At 41.9% G+C, this 24,018-nt stretch overlaps 1 protein-coding gene across 2 annotated transcripts in view; it reads right to left on the bottom strand.

Annotated features, from left to right (window-relative positions):
• Window positions 1-24,018, bottom strand: part of LOC114127073 (protein tiptop-like) — a 61,944-nt gene that overhangs the window by 27,862 nt on the left and 10,064 nt on the right. The window contains exon 2 of one of the 2 annotated variants that reach the window (XM_050198608.1): window positions 3,190-3,278. The exons of the other annotated variant lie outside the window; for it this stretch is intronic. The gene's annotated coding sequence lies outside the window, so the exon portion shown is untranslated. The remainder of the gene's footprint in view (window positions 1-3,189; window positions 3,279-24,018) is intronic. 2 annotated transcript variants of the gene reach the window in all.

Here is a 24,018-nt window from a genome sequence, read left to right as displayed (position 1 = left end):
TTATTTTGAAACTATTTAATTCCTGATTAAAAATATTTCAAACTAAAAATTTCAAATACAATGAAGTATTTCAATATTTTATGATACAAGTAAAAGAAAGGTATATAAATACAGGTCCAAAACAGTATTATTAATTATACTTGAACATTTTCAAAATGTGTACGCTAATACCTATTTATTGTAGGTAGGTATACAAAAATATTGAGAATAACCGTAGATCTAGAGTTTCGAAAACATTAAAATATATGTATGTCTAAGCGAAATATAAAGCCACTACGAAACATCAATTTTTTAAACGAGAAAACGATCGTAAAAATCAAAAAATAAAAAATCGTTATAATATACAAACGATACAAACGTCCGTCAGTTCTCAAGGGAGTTTTATATTTTCCTCGCTGTTTAACGATAATAAAGTCGCAAAAAAACAACTTGGTCAGTTGACGTAACACACACACACACACACGAGCACAGATGAACACTATATTATATAATATTGTTGTCTTCATGAGTGGTGTGTGTGCACGTACATAAAAACAATACGTGGAGTACGACAGCAGTTGATTATTATAATATTCGTAGGCGCCTCTCGTCGTTTTGCATTTTATGTAGCTGTACCACTGTTAGCGCGCGCTCACACACAAACACTAGCACATAGTTTTAATGCCAACACAGTGTTTCGTCATGCAATGTGCATATTATACATGCATAATAAAAAATATAAAAAAAAACTGGCCGGCGACCGTACGGCGGCGGCCGAGAGCCGTTAAGTGATTTATGTGCGACAACCGGTATTGTCAGTCAGAGAATTATTGCGCTTGAATTCAAATGTCAACGAGCTCTTTGTGTGTGTGTGTGTATGTGCGTGCTCGTACGCATATGCGCATGTTTTATATTTTAACATGTATGCGTGAGTGTGCACGACGCTTGTGTGCCTGATCGCGGGTTTTTTAATTCGTAAAACAAACGCGTATGCGGATAGTATACAGTTGTATTGTAGATGACGTCCGTGCCGGGACGACACCCGCGTATATCGGAAGAAAAAATGAAAGCTAATTTTCCATACCGTCAGACAGCGCTGTTTTCGGACATGTTAAGTTCGAATCGATTTTATTTCTTTGTCATTAAGCAATATTATACAACTATATTATACATATAATAAAGTATCTATTCTCTAGCTTTAAAATGTACACAAACATTCCGTTATTAATATATTTTGTTTCCTGGTAAACATCTAAGATCTACTTATAAACTTTTTGCGAAAAAAAATTACATGGTGTGATGTGACACTTACGGCCGGCGACGTTAAAACGTATAAACGATAAGTGGTTAGATCAGGCGCAAAAACGGGTGATCTAGCAAAATATAAAATAAACGCCCGACAGAGCCAATAACGGTTAAGAGTTTTCGGATCGTAATTTACTCGCGCGCGAGCATTGTAATTTCTTCCCCTCCCCTCTTCTCACTTCCACCGCGCCAATACCGCCAACGACGGGATACCGAACGAACGCCGCGGCCGATCGTAAAAATTCCCGCCACCCCACACTCTCTTATCTCAGCCGGCTGATTTATGCCGGACGAGCCCGTACGTACGTCGTCGTAACACGAACGACTAAAAGAAGTAAAAGTAGGAGAAGAAGTATAGAAGCAAAAGTATAGTCGTGGTATAGTAGATGTAGGACCCCTGCGATCAACCCGGGACGGCCTGATTCACGGCGGACACGCGGGGAGCAGGATATTTATTTAATACATCTGTTCGTCTTGACATAATGTCCCTCTATATATCGTTCACATTGTGAGCCTCCCCCCACCCCGTGCTCTTAAGTATATACCTCTCCGCCGCCGCTGCTACCGTTTTATGTGCACGATGTACACAGGGACGAGGGCGACTGACGGACCGACGACGGGGAGAGAGAGTGGGTGGACGGAGGTCCAAAAGTTTTCGCCCGTCGAAGGTATATAGAAGCTCTAATGGTACCCGAGGCCATTCCGGCCGAGATATACGACCGTTGCCCGCCGTCGCCGTTGCGCAGTTTGGCCAGCCGTGAATGACAAACTCCGCCATAACTCTTCGCCGGGGCCCTCACCCCGCTCTCGCTCGAACCACTCGCTTCAATTAAGCGCGACTCTTATCGACGGACGCAGAGTCGAAAATTTATTATTATTATTGCCCCCTTCTCCGCACTCGGCCCGCAAACTAGCCATTTATTTATATATATATATATACGCGGTAAGTATACAGCACCGTGTATACGAGAAGAAGAAATCTTGGTCGTTTTCGTCGCCGACCGAACGCCGGTGACGGTCGCACAGCACATAATATAATAACGACAACTACGACGCACACAGAATATAATCGATTTCATGGTCGGAAGTAGTTAATTCTAGAAAGTTTGACGGGTCGCGTGACAACAACATTTCAGTGTAGGGACCACACACTATATACGTATATAATATATATACCGCTCACACACACGCCAAACAGTACTACACGTCGAGACGAAGGGGTATAACATAATTAGGGGCACCCGGCCTTTTGTCAACGTCGTTCAACCCGGTCCGGCGGACGACGGTTTTGAATTAATTGCGTTTTATAATGTGACGTGTAAAGGACGACGGCGGAATGTGACTAAATGCCGGCTACAAAGCTGCCCGACGGGTAGGCGGCGGCGGGTTTCAGATCCGTAGTGGTAGTAGAAGCAGTCGTATAGTGGTAGCGGCGGGGGCAGCGCCGAATAACAAACGAGACCCCATCAATTAGCGAACCGAAAGTTCGTCATTATATATAGAGAGAGAAGAAGGGGTTAGTCGTATAGAAACAGGTCAAAAAGATATATATATATATGCGTGTAGAGAGAGAGAGAGAGAGAGAGAGAGAGAAAGAGAAGGCGAATGATGAGAGGATAGAGAGGAAGCGAGGTGCCAGGGTGAGAGAAAGGTATAAGAGAGACGAAAGCAACTGATGAATTGTCCTAATGACCGCGTGCCCCCGCAAAGTCCGACCGGCGGCGACGATTTGTTTGCAACGGGGCTAATATGCACGCACGCGATTCTCTGTCTCTCTCGGTCACTCTCTCACTCGCCCTCTCGACGGACGACGCGACTTTTGACATATACGAGCGCGCTGTGCCGCCTGTACAGTCCGGTCAGTCCGGCACCGGACTTGTAATGAACGACCCGCTTGGGGATTACCGTATAATATTGTCGGCCCTTCGTCGTTTTTCGACCGCCACCAATTCGTCTTTCTGCTCAAAAATAATATCGTCACACAACCAACTTACCTGCAACAAAAAGAAAAAAAAACATTAGCACACGTGCAATTATTGATTGCCAGCCAGCCAGCCAGCTAGCTAGTAGTGTATTAATAAAGGTTTACTCGGGTGTCACGTCACACGGCAAAGACACGCTCACCAGTTTTATCTTTTAACAACAAAAGCTCGTTACGGGGTCGCGGGACAGAGAAGACATGGTTACTGGCGTGTGTGAGGATGTGATAGGGACGTCGGAAGGGAGGGAGGTAGTTGACGGAAGCCCCGCCGCTGTCTATCAAGATGTCACTTACGGGGTGATACAAAAGCGATGTGCGTCAAACGTCAACCCGACAACGGACGTGCATGCTGTCACCTAGGTAGGTAGTACCTAACACCGAACTCTGCCCGACTCGGCAGCGCAATAATACTATAATATTACGATACATAATAATATTATGCGTTTCTAGTTAATAATATTTCAAGTTATTTTTATGATGCTTATTATTAGAATATATGTGTTTTATTTTTTCATTTGTCAGTGCAGGTGTGGACTGACTGAGTTATGATAGCAATATGTATACATAATATTATTATGTCCTACCACAACAGTGCATATACAATCGTAGAGTGCTGCATAATGGTCGCCACGGCAGAGAGAAATAAAGTAACAGAACGCGGTGGATTGGACGCCGACAATGGGCCATCACGAAGACGGGGGACTTAGAACCGTCGGCGTAGCGTGGGTGCGGGGTAACCGTTGCGAGAGATCGGGTGGAGGAGGGGGGATGCGTGACAAAGAGAGAACCGGGTGAATTATATGGCAGCGGCCCACCCTCAGGGACCATATCTCACCCGTTATAGCCGTCACAGGACAATCCCGGCCGCCGCCTACTCAAGGTCTTTTCGTGCCGGCGCGTTATTATATATATATACATATAAACCCGCCCCGGCCAAGACTTTTGACTGATTTATGTCAAACCGGGCTCGGGCGAGGCGGACGCGACAAGGGGACGTGGATCAGATTTATGGGCCGCGCGCGGATCTACTCCGCTGCCGTTGCCTGTAGCTTTTCGATTATTGCCTCTCCCGCCACTCTGGCACACACACACACGCACACCAACTATATACGTGTATATATATACCAAATGGTCGATTTGCCGGGAAACGGGAGTTATTTTGTCGACATCGAGGACGTGGAGGGGAGGAGTAGGGGAAACCTATAAAAACACAAACAGCACGCGGCTTCGGCGGTGGTGGGGAAAATGTTAATCTGTTACAACTACTACTACTACTACCACCACCACTACTAATGCTAGTACCGATGCAACTGCCGGTGCTGCTACTGTCGTTGTCAAAGTTGCCGGAGGGTTGAGCAGGAAAATCGGGATTTGGCGTTTTACGTATCTCAGAGTCTTATCGCACACGGGCCAAAAAAAAAAAAACAAAACAAAAACGAGAAAAAAAAACTGATTTCGATACATACATATACCATGTATTATCATGTATAATAATACGAATGTGCGGTGTAAAACGTCTCGGTGATTATACGCAAGACGATTTGGATCGACACAACGACGACGATGCTTCGCGCGTACAATCGTCATCGTTTCGAGCGGCGACGGCGGCGCGACGAAAGGCGAATGAAAAATAACGTAAAATATCGAGCATATTCGTCAAGAGGCGAGAAATATAGAAAAGAAATAAAGGGGAAGGTTAGGTTAGACAGAAAGGAGCGAAAAAAATGAGTAAAAGTTTTTTTTTTATTATTATTATTATTACTATTATTATTATTTCTTGCCGTCTTAAAAGCTTCACTGCGAGTTCATATCAAAAGCAATTGCCATCTTTTCTGGCGCGCTCACCCACACACACACACAAAGCGTCGGGTTTCCCATCGATTTCTTTCTTTCCAGTTTCACGTACGCACCACACGGCTCCCCCGATCGTGTGTGAGCGCGTGTAAATTATATTTATATACACACACGCGAGTACACCATCATACAACACGTCCACACACACACACGTATATAATATATATATATGAGAGAGGCGCCGCGGCGTGTTTCACACATGTACAATGACAGACGGAAACTTCAAGTGCGCGTTTTCTGTTACGTTTATAGCCCCGTGAGTGACGTCATTTGTCAGTTGTCAGTCAACTCCAGGGGTAAACGTGAGCGCGATATAATCAATATCGGCGACAAGCTACCCCCGCATATACACGACGCGCATATATATAAACGCAGAGTGTCTTTTAAACTCTCCGCCGCCCGGCCGCGTCCGAATGAACTCTGTCCCGCTTGTGTTCGTGTGTGCGCGTACCGTGATATTGACACCTATCTATAGTGTATATATATATATGTGCGATGATATCGCAGTACCTTCTGTATGACATTTTATGCGTGACAACGATGACGGGCAGAAAAACTGACTCGGCTTTTTCGAAAACCTGACCTGCACTGACGCCGCCGCGGTGACAGTCAAGAAAAATATAAATTTGTATTTACTCCAATTCTCTATTGTATATAGAACAGTAATACTATAAATAGCGTATTATTATAATGTGTTCCAGATTCGGTCTGTTTTCTTTTTTTTCTTTTTTATACAAATTGATTAGACGTCGGTTGGTATTATAATTCCTGACAGTTATGCGATTAGACGACCGATGAATAAATAATTATCAATACACTAAACCATAATAATCTGACATATGAAATAAAAAATATCGATGAAAAGAATCTAACCCCCCTTCTGATTAGAAAAACAAAGGTTCCGACAATTTAAATAGCTACCGGACCATAAATATATTGGCTCTCCGAATAAGAAGCCCAGTCACGCCTATGAGTAACTTTAATACCCGATCACGTCGTCATATCGTCGTTGAATTTTGTTTTTCATATCCTCCTTCTCATCAATATTTTATTTCATTAAGTGCGCGTGTGTGCCTTGGCGGCTGTTGCTACTGCCGCTGCAGTGCGATGGCGTTAAAATCGACGACGACGAGGAGAAACTACGAAATAATGGCAATAGCAATAATAATGACAATAATAATAATAATAAAGAACAAAAAAAAAAGAAAAAAAAAAGAAAAACCCTTCGTCTCCAGCCGGGGGTTAAGGTGTGCGTGTAATTGGACCATTTGGATTCCGTATCGGACGCGGCCGTTGTTTTCATAGGGCAATTACCGAAAGACCGTTTTCGAGTCGACGGGACATATCCTGGTGCCGCCGCTGCCACTATACATTGTATACATATTATACGGCGGTCGGGAGCGGACTACCGTCACCCTCTCGCCCTACAGCCTACATCGGGCGCTGAATTAGTTTAATGCGCCGCCGGGACCCCTTGGTAGAATTAACGCTCGTCCGTGTTCCATTACGTTTTATTGATATTGCATTTTGCTGACGCTCGTTTTTACGACTACGGCGACGACGACCAGAACTGGCGGTGGACAACGATACTCTTCTGCCACGGTAAAAGCATCGATGCACATATACATAAGACGAGAGCGCGGAGAAGCGTGACAGGCGGAGAAGAGGCCGCAAACGCGTCTAATCCAGAGTTATTGAATACGCAGTAAAACGCCTGCGTACGGTCGTTTAGATTGTCAACCAACCCTTATTTAAACTATGTGGATGCAACCTCACAGACTTATTTATTCGACCGTTGCTGCAAAATTTTGAATAATCACTATAGTCGCTGCGGCTACATTTTGATTATCAAGAAGACGCACTCCAGACACAATAACCGCAACATATGCCTGTCTAACACTTTAAAACACTTACAAGTTGCCATAGATATATAGATCTCATCTGATCGATACGACGAGTTGGAGGCGCCAAGTGGTGAACGTCTTGGCCGGGTTTCATCGTAATATAATAAAATCATATTTGTATGTTAAATCTTAGTAGAAGCGTCTAAGCGAAAGTAATATTTTTAACCGTGCAATTTACGTCCATAATAACTGACTACCACGTTTGCTGTGTATATAAACTTTAAAATCTAAAGATATTAAAAAATGTAAACGGAAATAATTTTTACACGATTCTACTTCCCAATCAATCATAATATTATGTGAAACGCCCAAACTTAGATATAAAATAAAAACGCAATTCAATCGGATAATGGTAACAGGTACTAAAACACACCTGTAGGTAATACATCGTTTTAAACAATATTTTTGAAAATAAATAAATATTATATGTGCTATGGATTGTTAACAGTCTGTAGAGTATACAGTGTTGGACAAGATAAGAAGTTTCTATTTTTTTTTTTCAAATAAATATAACCTTTATAGAATATAATTTTAACACGTGCAACGTACGAGAGAGTAGTAAACAAGTCAATTCTCAATGGCCCGCAGATAAATAAGCAATTAAATACATTTTGTCCGTTTTCGATATTATATATTATATTATACTTAATATGTATAAACATATATTATATATGTCATATGGTTAGGTTAACCTACCATCACGACCGGTATTCAAATTAAAAACAAATACACAATTTATTGCATTAATGTTGTTTTAATGAGGCCGTTATTTCATATCAATCGAGATTAAAATATTGTAATATATAAAAGTTCTCTATCTGAAATAATCAGATTATTAATGTGCTCGTTGTCGAGCGCCCGTATATTAATAATAAAATACTACTAAAAACTGATCCGTCTCGTTTTACAAAACATTATACAACGAGTATAAGTCGCGCGCCGTACAGAGTAGATTAAACCGCGGGGAGTTGGATTATTATTTCTTAATAATTTCTCGTCTTAACATTATTTTTAGTTTTAAACCGCGGCGACGGTGGTCTATCATTTCGGCGCATCGGTAAAGTTTACCAAAAGTTTTCGCTGACGATTTATTTTCCAATGACGATTTCCACATCGCGTAGAAATATTTGTTTTCACGTATGGCAAACGGCTGTCGATCGACGGCGGGCACTGAAAACGACCGTTTCTCGTCGTGACCGAGAACCGCGCACAAAACGGAATATTCTTGTTTAATCGACGTCGATAATATTATTATCGTCATCGTTCGAGAATCTCGCCGTCGTCGTACATTCAAAATCGATACCGGCTGTTGGCACCGCCGTCCAAACACGACGTCATGACGATATGTGTACCTCGCGAGGTACTTACCTTATACGTCTCGTCCGCCGCGGAGTTACCTACGCGCCGGAGAAATCCGGTACGCGGAGACGCACGACACGAAATACACGTAAAACGTCAAATAATTATCGGGGCCCCGTCCGCACGGCGCGGCGTACGTCGTCGGGCGCGAGCGTGCGGGGACGCGCATTAGTGGTGGCCGGAGAGGAGAGACACGCGATGGAAATATATAAAAGCAAAATCCACTTAACACGCACGTGGGCGCGTCAACGACGACGATAGGTGACAATATTTCCCGTCGAAAACACACTGCAGACGAAAACGAGTTTGGAGATTGATGGATGGCGACAACGCGGAGAACTGGTTTTCGTCGCCTGCGCGTGCGCGAGTGAATTTAGGTGCCCGGCGCGGCGTGCGTCTGTGTGCGCGCGTTTAAATTATTATTGTTGTGAAATCGTTAATGAGTCCGTGCGACCCAGGCGCCGTCTGGACACGCAGTGCGCGAGTTTACGGAAAATAATAATTATATATAATATTATTACGTCGGTCGCCGCGACGGGTTAGTCATCGTTTTATTAGCGGCGTGTGTGTGTGTGTGTGTGATTGTTCAATATTGTGACGCAACTCGTCCGTATTAGTATGTATTGTTACGGCCGCAACAGCGAACACGGTCGTCGTCGTCGTTGTGTACGCACGACACACGGCCGGCATTGTCTCTGATCGATGGATATCCAGCCCGGCGTCGTCGGGTACAAATTAAATTTAATTGACACATTGATGGAGTAGTGGCCGCCGCGTGATGGCCAATTGATTGATCTCGGAATATATCCCGTGCCACCGCGCCCGCCCGCCCGCGACGGAGGGCACACGAGTGTGTCACGACCGCGGCTGCCCCGATACGCGCAATGCCCCGCGCGGACGGCCGACGGCGCTACGGCAGCATCTGCCTCGGAGAGAATTATTTTACCGTTACCGAAAAAGTTTTTTTAAACGACACACGTAATACGTTATGTGCACCGCGTGACGTTTGCGCGCGTTTGACAGATCGACGACGGTGTGTTGTTTTAACCACGAACGGCGTTTAAAAACCAACGCGAGAGTAATATAATAATAATATATAATATTGTTATCCGTCTATATACGAATAATAAACGGCGGATTGATTCGTAAATGAAGCGGTAATAAAAAAAAAAAAATGTGACCAATCGATATCCCAAATATTTTTACTCGAAACAACACGTGGCATACGAATACTACGAGGCATCAGTCGACTGAAAATAAAATTAATATCGTACCTCGCGATTAGAGATTTTAAAACGACGACATTGAAAAAAATCGACCTATATATAGTATATAAAACGCTACATCCTTGTATACAATTTAATCTCTTCCAAACAGCATTCAATACTTTCAAAAGAGTCGGTTGGACGTCTAGTTTTCAATCGACTTTCCTACAAAAAGTATATTTTACAAGATTATATCGAGTTTAAATATGAATTTCCAAGTCGTACCTACTGCTACAATATAAGTCGAGGTCACTATAACACAGGTTTATTTGACTGATTTAAATTTAATTTGAAGTTAAATACCAAGTCCTTTAGTTTTAATACATTGATATTTCATATTTAGTTACAAAATAGATTGGATAATGTGTTAATGTTTACAATTCATACAGTTGGTTTACTAACACGTGCTTAATTATAAAATTATAATATTTAATTTGTGAATAGATTACAAAACAACATTCGAATAATATCAAGAGTGAGTTGTTTAAAAATATTAACAAGTTTAAAAAATAAAAATAAATATCAACGGATTATGCATAAATTCATATCTTATCATTTGCTCCACTGTTTATTTTTTTATAACTAGAAGAAAAAAGCATTTTTTTAAAAATATATTACTATAACTATGTGCTGGGTTGGATGGATTTAAAAACATACTAAATATACTACAGGTATCCGGTCGAAAGAGAAGAACAATTTTTAAAAATAAGAAGACTTACGATATTCACTGTAAATTCTCCATGATAAGTTTTAATCGAACCCAAGTTTTCAATCGACATATTTTGATAATGGAAAATATTACACGCGCAACATATACCTATTACCTACCTATCTGCATATCATATATCATACATAGATATATATATACACACCTATATGGTTGTAGACCCACCGACCCGTAGGCCTGTACCGACATTTACCTATACACGTATATATATATATATGGTCGTTTACATACACATAATAGTATAATACATATATTATATATCATATATGTTTATATATAACAAACGAACTGATGTTTTTTCGTATTGTTTCGCGATGCACGGTCGATAAAGTGCGAACTTTATGAAACATGTGGGAATGAAAACTGAGCCAATATCACGGAACGATAGTAATAGCGGCGGTGGTAGTAGTAGTATTATAGTAGTAGTAGTATTGTAGAGTATCGGTGGAGGCGGTATAGTAGTATTTCCCAGGGAACGCACGTTTTACGGCCATAAGTCAAAGGGCTCCCTTCTCTGCCCCGCACCGACCGGACGGTTGGGTGGTGCGAGGCAACGGGCGAACGGGACGGCATCAGTCAATCGTCTCTTGCTCTACTCTCCCTTCGCTCATCCACCTCATATCACCTCGGGCTGTCGATTGTATGTGTACATAAAATATATATACGAAAGTGTGTGTATGTTCGCGCACGCGCACCCTTGTAAATGTGATGGCAGTGTATGTGGGTATGTGTGTGTACACTATATGTATAGGTACCCCAAACCCAGAAATAATAATATCTCTGGACGCGAACGGACGGGCGGGCGGCGAGTGACGGTAAGAGTTTTTCATCCCCGTCAGAACGCCACAGCATCATATCTCACTCGCTCCGTATACCGTGAAATATATATATACGCTCTATATCTCTCACCGTGTCTCACCAACTCTGTATCTCTCTGTCCGTCTCTCACGTCTAGATTTATGGCGTTAATATTTATTTTGGACGCGTTGTTTACCGCGTTCTCTCACTCGACTGGCGTGACGATGGGTTGGCGGGAGGGTACACGATGTGCGAGCAAATTTGGCGTTTTGGCAACGAAACAAGTTATCAAAGACTCCACCGCTCCCCCCACCCTACCACTGCATATTATGTACGCGCGACCCTGGCCAGGCGTTATCTATCAAAAGTTCACCGGAGGCGACCGGCGAACGGATTTGATTTGTGAATATATAATATAGGTATATATATGTACCTATATAATATCATACGACCCACCGTACTCACGACTTCCCACCCTTTCTCGCGTTACCACCAGCTTACCGTGGCGTGTATGCTGCACTCACGCACTCGAAATCGGTCGACTATTACAATAATATCTTTGGTATTCTTCAAGTAAATCTGCCTATCAAATTTCAATATCGTATGTATATTATAATATACGTATATACTGTATACAATATACATGATGTACCGCCGCTGAGTAACGAGACACCGAGCATCCGTGTCCGTTGGCGACGGTGATTTACACGACAATTCCGGCGGCATCAGTAGTCTCATGGGAAATCGTCACATGTATACATTATATAATTGATTCAAGTGCGCATATAGGTATGGTAGGATATATTGTATATATATATATGGTTCATCGACGTAAATTAAAAATCGAAAATATTTTGACCGTCGGTCGACAGCGATTTATCGGTGAACACCGCGCAAAAGTCCATATATATTTACATAAAACGAGGGCGTATTATATTATAAATATATATTTATACCCGTATACGGGGTCGTTCGTCATTTATTATGACGCAAAATTTGGACGACCCTGTACGTATACATGACATATTATTATTATTATATATATTATATACAGTCGCGAGCGCGTTGCGTGGCCGCGGCTAATTTTTACCGTTAGAGCTCGGAAGTCATAAATCTGGCAACGAGGCGGTGGTCCGTCGACTGCCACGCCGCCGGACTTGTGTAGTAGGCAGGGGCGCGGCAAAGTTCTTCGGTGTATGTGTACGGCCGAGGTTACATGCAAATGGGAATCGAGAGAGTGGCGGATAAGTGGTGACGGCGGGGGCGGAGACGACGGTTTGTACGGTCGGTCGAGTGATATATTGTTGACGTGTGTCAACCGGTGATGTATTGGGCCCGTCACACACGAACTGCACAACGTCGGAGAGGGAACCCGTCAAGTGGGCGAGAGGGAGAAGACGGACGACGGACGGACTCACCTCGCCTGACCGTGTATATATATATATGTGTGTGTGTGTGTGTGTGTGTGTGTGGGTATGTATATAAAACTTTGGTCCTTTGCGCAAATCCCCGTAGGCCACCACCGCCACCACCACCGTCACTTCCAACCCGGCGACCGGACGAGCGAAAAAAAAATCCGTAAAGAAAAAAACGAGCGCGGGGGTGAAAAACAAAGCATTCACAGCGCACACGAGAACCCAGTGCCGCGGGACGTGCCTAGGCAGACCAAATGATTTATACGCGTTGGCCGCACGTCAACGTTATCGCCGCCGCGCGAAAAGCTTCTCCTAAGCGTCCTGCCGCAGGATGAATATTATCTCGGGGCCGTGCACACAGGCCGTCACGTATATATAAGCCGGACGTGCGTTAAAAACCGCAAAAAATCTTTGTCTGTTTAACCCGTATTATAGAGGTATAGTAATAAGGTACGTGTTTTCGCGGGTTCATACAACCGGTTTCCATGTTTTATTTTTATTATCATTATTATTATTATGAGAAAAAAAGTTGACAGTTTCCGTCTCGAGTTAAAACGTAAAACGACAAACGACTGCAACGAGTGGAAAGATTTGAAAAAAAATCCGTATACGACGGATCAATCACTATCGTATTTCCAAACCGGACCGCGAAGGTGTAACCGGTTACGGCCGGCAAGGTGGTAAGGAAACAGCAGGAAGAAGGAGGGAATGGCGTCGTGACAGACGAGACGTTTTATTTATTAAATATTTACGACCCGCGCACGCTTGTGAATCGCGTAAGTATGTCGCGCACGTTAAAAAGCTACAATCGAACATTATAATAATATCGCGGTCGAGCACATATCAATTATTCGTCATCAATCGTGAGGAAAAATACGATGATAAAACATAAAACGTGAACGCACGACACGATGACCGCCTGGTGTCAAAACTTTTCTAAATATATATATAAATATCCATGTAAGAACCGTCAAAAGTTATTCGTAACTTTTTTGAGTAGCCGCAAACGCCCTGATGGTGCGAGCCATCCTAACAAATATTGTTAACCTAACACGAGAGAGGGTGAAACAAATTGTGTTTTCGTGTTCGCATATAATACATACTACTTTAATAGGTAGAGGTAATAGTATAATACATATATGTATGTATAAAATTAACACAAATTTTCCTATTTTGTCCGCCTCGTGTTCGAGTAGATCGCGACGCGCGGGGTGTCAGACAGGAAGAGTGGACGAAGGGGTTTATCGGTTACCGGCGTGTGTGTTAACGTCCGTTTACGGACATTAATTACGTGTAAGATATATATACATAAAACTAGAGCAATGATAAATAATCGTGGGCGTCAGTGTATAACCTGAGCGCTTGTGAGTCCGCACAACAAAGGGACCAGGCTCGGGATTAGTTGTCCGACACGATGATGTCTGGAACGTGTCAGCTGATAATGGCACCCATCAATCACTCCCCCTCAACACCCACCCCTCGCCGAGCACGGTTACATGCATACCGTGACCGTATTTCAATCACCCGGTGACTCAGGCTCATCAATGTCTCCCCCCACCACCGACCCATCACACCGATCCACCGTCGCATCGTGCAGTGTATGTACACGGCTACCACGCGGTAATCGATTCCCAGTGTAGACCGCCACCACCGCCGCCACCACTATCGCTCGGTAAATACGCGCCGTCCGAGCGCGCGCTTGTATCGTACGCCATTAATAACTTTTCGGGTTACACCTTCGCATCGTGATCCTTTTTACCCGGCTGAACATGCGATCGCTATTTATTTCTTCTGCTGCAGTCTTTCGCATTAATTTGGACCTTAACGATTATTAAACCGTTTCACTACGCCCGTCAAAAAAGCTCGTCTCACGGTGCCGAACACCGGATAGTTTAAACAACCATAACGGACACGTACGCCCAGAGACGTTTCGTTTAAACATCCGTAGACCTATTACCCGACGATAGACACGTTATAACAATAATAAACGTTAAACGATATATTATTATTATGTGAATAAGCCCGAGACGGAGATATCGAATCCGATTTCCGCGCACTGAACGATACCGGCTGATACCTCATCCTATACAATATAGTACATTCAAACACGCGCGTTTTCGTAAATAAGATTAGGTATATATATTATACTTGTACGTGTATGCGCGCACGTCGCACACGAGACGTCATTTTGCTTTGCGAAGGAGATACTTTCTGTTTATATATATATATACATATACCAGGACGTTATCGTGTTGCGCCGCCGGAATTATTAAACTTTTGTTTCGTTTACCGAAAATAATAACAGCGACATAAAAGAGGTCGACGGCGGTAGAAAAGCGGTGGCGGCGAATCCTCGGCCGCGGGCTGCACTCTCCCTTCGGCCCGTCCGCCACCGTGATTCCACAAAGACTTCAAATCAATTACCCAGACCCATAACGAGATCCAGTAACGATGTTTTCGCCCCCACAGCCGCGGAGAACTCGGGGGTTGTTGATCAAAGAATACGCTCGGAGGCCTATCGAGAGAATACCCGTGCCCGACCGCATTCTGTACAAGTACACAAATACGACAAAGAGGTACACTCGACTAGTGCACACATTATATGTAAGTATACATGGACTAGCGTGTGTGTGTGTGAGTGCACGGTAAAATGTCCGGGGGGTAATTTATTTGCAAACACGTTTCGCGCCGAGCACGTCAGAAACCGTTGGTATCATTCCTCGCCGGTTTTGGATTTGTCTTCCTGCCAAATTATAATGACGTTTAATGCGCTGCGGCGACGGTTTTTTTTTCACTTCCCTACCAGTCACCCGGAGGCTGCGCATCGACGACGAATTATTATATTATTATTAAAAACGTACATATAGTTGGTCGGTTGTCGTGCTGCAGACGCGCAGTCGTTCTCAAAAGAAACGCGATTTAAACCACTCGTCTCGGCACGACGTATATATACAACCAACATAATATTCTGTATGATAAACATAAATATAATATAGTGGGGCCAACATAGTATTATACTGATTATCAAGTTTCCATATCTACAATGCTCGTTATTGGATTTTTTCTTTTATATAAACACAATATATCGTTATGCGTAGGTATATTTATAATATATTTTATCGGGCTCGCAGCCGTTCACTAATATTATCGACGTACGCGTTAAGTTGCTGTAGACGGTAGTCACATTTTCATCATTTGATTGTCGATGGAATAATAATATACGTAAAAAAAATTCGTACGTTATCGTCGTATTATATTATTTTAATAGTATAGTTGTCGATCGAGCACTCTGGGTGCTGCCAATCGTGATCCGACGCACTCGTGCGAGCAGCAGGTCGTGCAGTATCTGACGATGTTGTGTATACATGGGACGCAAGTCGCTGGACCATAAAATCCGACGAAACAACTTTGAAACGTGATGTGCAAAGTTTTTTGTTTTTTATTTGATTTGATTTTTTTTTGTTTTTGTTTCTTTACACTATGATTGATTAACACTGCCAATAATGCTGATGCTGTTGTAGCTGTCGCGCGTTTTATTGTTTGAGCGTTCGAATAGTTCGCGTGCGTACAACGTGTGTAACGAATATTTATGCAAATCAAAAAAAAACGGCGACGCGACGGCTTTGACGTACGGCCAAAAATATTATTTTAATTTCGCCATCGGCTGACGGTTTATCGGTGTGGTTTAGCGGTTTTCGGATGACTATGTAGTACCACGTTATCGGTACGGTGGCGGCAGCAAGGAAAAGCAACAACATAATATTATCTCTCGTCGCGGGTAATAAAAACTCCAAAAATAAAATCCAAAGCGCATCCAGCGCTTGTTATAATATTAAATTTAAATCCAGGGACCACCGCCATCATCGCCACCTGCAGGCAAAGACCGAGCGATAGACGGACAGCGGGAGAAAGACGAACGGAGGAGCGGTGATGATTTATTGCGTTATTAAAGAAATGGGACCGGGATTAATGCCTCACACGCAATGTGCGGTGACTCTTCACCGATGATTCCTCTCTCGAACGTATGTGACCGATGTCGTCGAATTAAGTATAATACACACACCTATATAATATAACGTAGGTATATATATAATTGTAAGCTTGCAGTTGCGAAACGTTTTGGCGAGAAAACGACGGTCCGACGAGAGCGGGACAAAATAATTTCGCACCGACGTTTGTTCGTAGAAGACAAACAACCAAGTAGACCTAAATAATAAAAAGGGCTGATTACGATTGCGCACGAGAAGGAAGTTCCCGCGTTCAGACTCATTCAAATTACACCAGGCAGAAAATTAGACTCAGCGCATATACATTATTATTGTTATTATTAATATCGTCATCGTCGTACATTATATTATTATTATAAACATATTGTGCAGCGTGTGTACAGCGCAGAGAATAAAAAACTCGAGCACAATGGTCGACAATCTGTCAACCGGTGCCCGCCGTCACGATGGTGACGACTACGACTACTAGTAGCCCTGCGCACTACATACGTGTGTATAATATATATAGGTAATACTACCGCCGCCGCCGCCGCCGTAATAATGTGTACATATTATAATATTATAATACCTGTTCTGCGCTCGTCAAGCTCACGTCAAAAAGCAGTTTAGAAGTATTTAACAACTGGTTCTTTCATGCAGCACTCGCACAATTAGACTACGACAACTCGTTCTCGCAGACAGCCCTCGGCCTAATAGAGATTTATGAACCGTGAAAACGATCGGAACCGTTTCGAAAACGCCCTCCACGAACGCGCGCGGCTGTTGCGGCGGCGAATAGCGAAGGGGACGCGCTCTCCTCCTTCACACATAGGTAAGTATCCATAGAGAATAGTAGTTTCGATGATGAAACAGTTTTTTGGGGCAATAGGAACATCAGTATTATGCAAATCGAAGCGGCCCCGTATCGGAAGACACCCAAACAAAAATAAAAAACTATCGTTCGAAAACTGCGATGTCGATGACTTCGTCAAACGCAGTACATACGGCTATATATGGGCGAAAAACTATCAATACTCACGTATATTACATCACTGTCGAGACACTTGACGACAGCGACGACGTGTAACATAATATAACACAAATGTGTATAGGAAACGCGCGAGATATTATATTTTGCAGACGGCGATATCGTATCAAATATAATAATATTATTAGGAGGTATTATATACACGCACGCGACCGTTATAGTATCGTTGTGCATTCGAAACACGTCCGGTGTAGATGCGCCTCCGTTCGCTTTTAGCATGAGTGTGTGTGTGTGTCGTATAAAAAGACGCGCCAGAGGCCGGACCAATAAATCCATCAGTCGCTCGTACTACAGATAAACTCTTCAGCGTCGTCGTCGTTGTCGTCCTTTCCTTCGAGAGCGGCGGCAGCGCCATGCATCAATGTGTCAAGTCTCGAGCTGCACATGTCCCTCCACGCTCTCACCCCACCTCCAACACCCGCCGACAAATCCCCAACCCATGGTATTACACCACTCCTTCATAGTTTCACCGCCACGTCAATCGAGTGGTATTCAAATTCGTCACCGCCGCTCGAGCGCAGTTGTAAATTATAATATATACACACAACGTCAGTTTCACGATATTATACAATATTATTATACTATACTTAATTATTATTATAATATCATTATTTAATGCGATTTACACTCGTCCCACGAAGACATTTTTTAATAATGTCATAATCACGCTGATCCTTTTTTGGCCACCAGTCTAAAGACGACGACGAGCGCCAATCTCTTTTCGAACGCTTTAACGACCACAACCACAGCGCCAGTCGTCTCTTACCGGACCAATGGATCGCGTCCGTCAACACGTCTGCTACAGACCTCAAATCTCGTCGCGCAATAATTATAAATTATAATATCGCGTACGTACGCTCGAGATAAAGTCGTTTTGGCCGATCGACGCGGTGCGGCGGTCCGGAGTGTCTAAATTTAAAACAGTTTCGTGAAAGAGAGGAATACGATTTCAGTCTCCTATAAATTATATAATATATATAAACGTAATATATATGCACTGTACGACGTGCGCGATATATTATGCCGTACGGCGTCGGTCACAGACAACAACAGAATGAAGAAAATTCGTCACGATGAATAATTGCGTAATCCGTGACGACCATTCCGGACACACGAACGTGTAACAAGAATTCCCGCAGAGTTCACTGGAATCCGAAGGTCCTCCTCGCGGGGTTTTCGACATTTTGGCCTGCTACTGTCCCCGCGCCGTAAATCATTATTTACGTTTTACATTATAGTATTATACATTTATACTATTGTATGCACAGGATGAACGGTGTATCGAAATAATATTATTTTATGTTATAATCGTTTTGGGGATATGACGCAACGACCCACCCGTCATACACTGCACACATACAGACGACACCCTGCAGGCGCGTCAACGCTGTAGGTAAATCGAAGCGCGTCGATGGGATCCAAAAATCGTTCGGATTAGATGCGGTCAAAAAATGCGCAACAATCAAAGATCTAGTCTTTTCACATTTTTCTTATTTTTTTTTTGCATCGGATGTCCTTACGTAACAGCTAAGAAGTACAATTTGTGATACATTATTTTGTCTGCTATATACCTGTAACAGTTGCGGTATGCGCGTATAACGAAAACGCCCAAACAAACAAACACGACATACGTATATGAAATCATTCGGCCGACACTAAAATCGTAAGCGACAAGCAAACTGTGGTGCAGCAGCAATAATATAGTAACCCAATCCCGAATTAAAATTTCGTAGGTCTCGTATATATGTATAAGTTTAACGCACATAGGCGGACGTGACAAGGAGTGACAGGCGACGTCAGGCTTTCCACATGAAACGTTCATAACGGATTTAATTTCAAAACCGAAAAAAAAATTATTATTCATATTATTATTACGCATAAATAAAAAAGTAGGTAGGTGTATATACTATAATATAATATTAAATTAGCTTTGCCTTGTCGAGCACTGTCTCGTCACTCGGTTGGGGAAGCACGTCACTCCGGACAACAACGATACACACAAACACGTAAAAACAGGTTTTCGCTCTCTTGACCGCAACAGGTATTGTATAAATATTATGTGTAATCGACAAAAACCCATAAGAATTACTCAACACACACACGCACACAGACTTACGATACGATCCATCACTTTCGGGATAGAGGAAACCACCATGATAAAATCATACATCCGTCACCAGAGAAGGTAACTCTGTGACCAAAAAAAAAAAACAAAACCAACGAAACCCGGTACTGAAGCCGGAAAAAAACTTTCCAGGGGTAGCAGGGCGACGTTCACAGCGCACTAGTACCTATATATAGGTGTGTATAAAATTTTTTAGCTTCTGCTGCAGGTGATTTCGTTATGTAGGTACGGCAATCGGTCAAGGGTCGATCGGACGCCGCGGGAAAAAGGTCAGAGGGACGAAAGTGAACGGAGGTAGTAGAGTGCCGGGGGATATCGGACGGACGAGGACCGAGCGGTGTGCCCCCGCCACGGAGTGCGATCGAACGGAATTAGATTGAAAATCGCGAGCGTGAGTGTGAGTGTCGGCTCCGTTGTTATTTATTTCTCTTGAGGGGCATCCATCCATGTCTATCACTTGGCAGTAGCCGTGCGAAATGTCTGTTTATGTGGCCCCGCGCGTCAGGTCCTCTGGGCATTCTCCCCATTCCCCTCCCCAACCTCTAGTCAAAAACGACGGTCGGAGGCTGCGAATATATATCCTTTACCCCCGCAAAGGCCGAGAGAACTATAAAAACGCGTTACGTTCGTTTTTATTACTATATACATATTATATATAGGTATGTATGTATATAGTCGTGTATAAGATATATATACATTTCCAGTACGTGCAACGGCGGTGGCGACTGACGCGTTCTTCGACCTTCTTTCCCCCATATTATTTCTAACAAATTTCCGCATCGGCTTTTTAAGACGATTCGTATTTTTATTTATTTTTACAACTCTTTCCGCAGTATATATATAAGGATTCTTTTTTCGTTTACCGATTGTTCAACCATATACTATATGGTGCGTAATAATGTTATATAACATATAATATACTATAGACGCATGTGTTCAAATCAGTATGGTGGTAATAAAACACGTTACTAACTGCGCACACGCTGACGATCTCATTCACCACGGATGATTCGTGTATACACAATACTTTATTAGTTAATAAAAAACAGAGAAAAAAATAAATTTCTAAACCGTCTTGTTTCCACCACCCACGCATCGTAACACTATACCTATAAGAGACCTTTTACAGTATACCTTTTTACCACGTTTTGGGGGACCAACAAAATATTTTAGAAAAACTTAAATTATTATTGATCTCCGAATATCTGACAGTCGATTTCCAGATTGTTCGGCGGTGCAAGTACTCGAATGTTAGTGAAATACAAAACGTTAAGCATGTCCGATGACGATGCGGAAGGGTAAAATATTATAAGGTTATACAGTTATTCGTATTACTATAATATTTTATTATTATCATTTATTCAATTTATTGTATTAAATACCTATGTGAGTATATCTAACTGTACGATGTGGCCATCGCTTGACAGAAATGGACCCCTAATAAAACCTTTTCATAATCATTAGTTTCAGACTCCACGGACGAAAATATTTTGATATTATTGTAGAGTGTATGCAAGGAATAAGGATATAGAAAAGGCAAACACATACGTTGCCACCGTGGCGAAGGACGTACTTCCCGAAAAAATTAACATATTCGTCAGGGAACGTTGGACAGAGGATAAAAACGAAACCAGTTTTGATGCTTCGGTCGAGATTTTTTTGACAGATTCTCGAAATCTCTGTCGGAGAACAACTACGTCGACGTAAATACTCAAACACGTATATACGTAAACGTTGCGCTTGTGTCTTATCGGTTTCCATTGTTCTGTACGTCAATCCCCTTCTAGGCGGAGGCGGTGGCGGAGGATATCGTGTTCCACCAGTGCGCGCGACTCTCTTCGGACACCAAACAATAATATTATTTATTTAAATGATGAAACGGACGAAAACAAACCTGCATAGAGACGACGTGACGGTCTGCGCATACGAAAAAAACCTACAGTAGGTCCAATTCCATAGAAATAATAATAACGCGCGTGCGTGTGTAAAACAAACATCGACCTCAGGAACCCAGGAGTCGTTGAAAGCGCACATAAATTAAACCATAGCACGACATCACATTATTATTATTATTATTACCTACATATTGTTTTCAAGTCTACGTACAAACACAATAATATAATAATGATAATAAAAACCACTCCGACGGCTTACCGAATAATAATAATAATATTATAAACGCGGTGACAAGAGAAGCAAGAGACAAGAGAGGCACCGTACGACTATGACAGGTGTAAGCGTTTATACCATGTAACCTACACGCGGGTAGTATAAAAATAATTGTACAAACGATTGAGCTGATAAATAAAATTATGTAGGTCCGAGTAGTGTACCTGTATTCCTATTCCACACGTAACATCACGGATAATATTAAAATATTCGACGGGCACTGAAATCGCGTTTTATTGGAAATGTCTGCGACGTCAAACCACTATTTACACAATATATTAAAATGATTTATAATATTTCATATTACCAGAGCAGCTATAATAATATAATGTACGGTATTATAATTCTATACGTATATACAGCGCGTATGCATTACACAACGCACTAAGCGACAACTAAAAAAAACGTAAAGCACCTGTAACACGTTTATACAGAGTGTACACACATGACATACACCTATATTGAAATGGGATTTCAACGTAAAATTTCCAAACATTATTGGCGACACGCCCTGTGTATTACTTACCATTTACTACTCGACATATACGTGTAAATAATGTTTAAAAAAAATCACAAATCGAAACCAGATTTGTGTATGTGTGTGTGTGTGAGTCGTGTAGGCGCCCTCTTTAAATATTATGCTTTGACGACGTCGTGGTCCATTGCCATCGAAAATAATAAATTACACAATAATCGAGTAAATTATTCGAAAAATAACCAACCCGCAATCCTTTCACAGTGGTAGAGAAAACTAGACGGTTAACCCATCTTTAATTATTATTAACGCGTTATCATATCGGGCAAATAATCTCGTGACGAAAAGGTTCATATTATCGTCGCCGATATCATCATCATATTATTATATAGGTAGAATGGTAGATAAATATAATATCTACCAACAAGACGTAGTATAACTACCATAAATAGTATTATGTAGGTATTAGGTAGGTACTCTCGTATAGACGAAATTACAATTACGGCGGTGCCGGTCTCGCGCGGGCGCCATGGTCTATTATTTAAAGCAATAAAAATCAGGCCAGTAAACATCGGGTTGAAATTCGTTTTTTTTTCTGTTTTCTTCTGGCGGCAAAAACTGGCCGGAGACAATAAACTATAGCACACACCTCCAAAATAATAACGACGTCCCCGACTACACGTATTATACATTATATTATGTTTGGGTGTAAGTATACCTATTATATTATAACGAAATAATGTATTATCAACGTCGATTTCGGAAAACGATCGGAAAATATTTATTATATACGTGTACACTCATTCTGCGCGGATACACGTCTAATCTATATATATGCAGTGTGCCTATAATACACTAAAGTATATTATTATTATCTTTATATTATATATTATTATTATATAGGTTACGGTGGCAACGGTGCAGTCAGGAAATAATAATAGTAATGCCGTGCGTACGTACGCCGAGGTCTCGTAAAAATATTAATGAAAATCCCATTCTTGTTGCCGCCGCACGCCCTAGGTCTCCGATAAATAGAGCGTCCCCACGCCGAGGGGTCGCCATTTAATTATACAGTAATAATATTTTATTATTGTTATTTCCTTAAAATCCCATTATATTTAGCGTTATTACTTATTACTATTACATAGTACTGTCGTTATATTATCGTTCGATCACGGTACAAACCATCTTCAGTAGACTATATTACGTTCATAACACAATTCATTCTCTGCATATTCGAGTTGGAACCTAAAAGCACTGGTGATTCAAAAATCTCATGCATGGCTCTTACGTGAATACCATATTATAAATATGTGCGTGTGCGTGTGCGTTTATGTATGTCTATGTGTGTGTTTTATAGGGCTAGATAACAAGTAACAAGCGTGTAGTCAATATACATAGAATGCATGATTTATAGCACCGTTGTTATATTAACATAACTAAAATAATTTATTAAAATTTTAAAAATGAATTTATTACGCATCGGCAACGTCTTCAAAAAAAAAAACTGGAGAGGAACGCCAAAAATATTATAATAAATATTTAGAAAAATTAAGTCTTATATCACATGTATTATGTTCGTTATTAAATATAATACGTTATAAAGTACAATGGGTATTGCAGGTATT

The sequence above is a fragment of the Aphis gossypii genome, chromosome 1 (genome assembly GCF_020184175.1).
Source record: "Aphis gossypii isolate Hap1 chromosome 1, ASM2018417v2, whole genome shotgun sequence".
NCBI lineage: Eukaryota > Metazoa > Arthropoda > Insecta > Hemiptera > Aphididae > Aphis > Aphis gossypii.
This window is presented reverse-complemented; position numbering and strand designations above follow the sequence as displayed.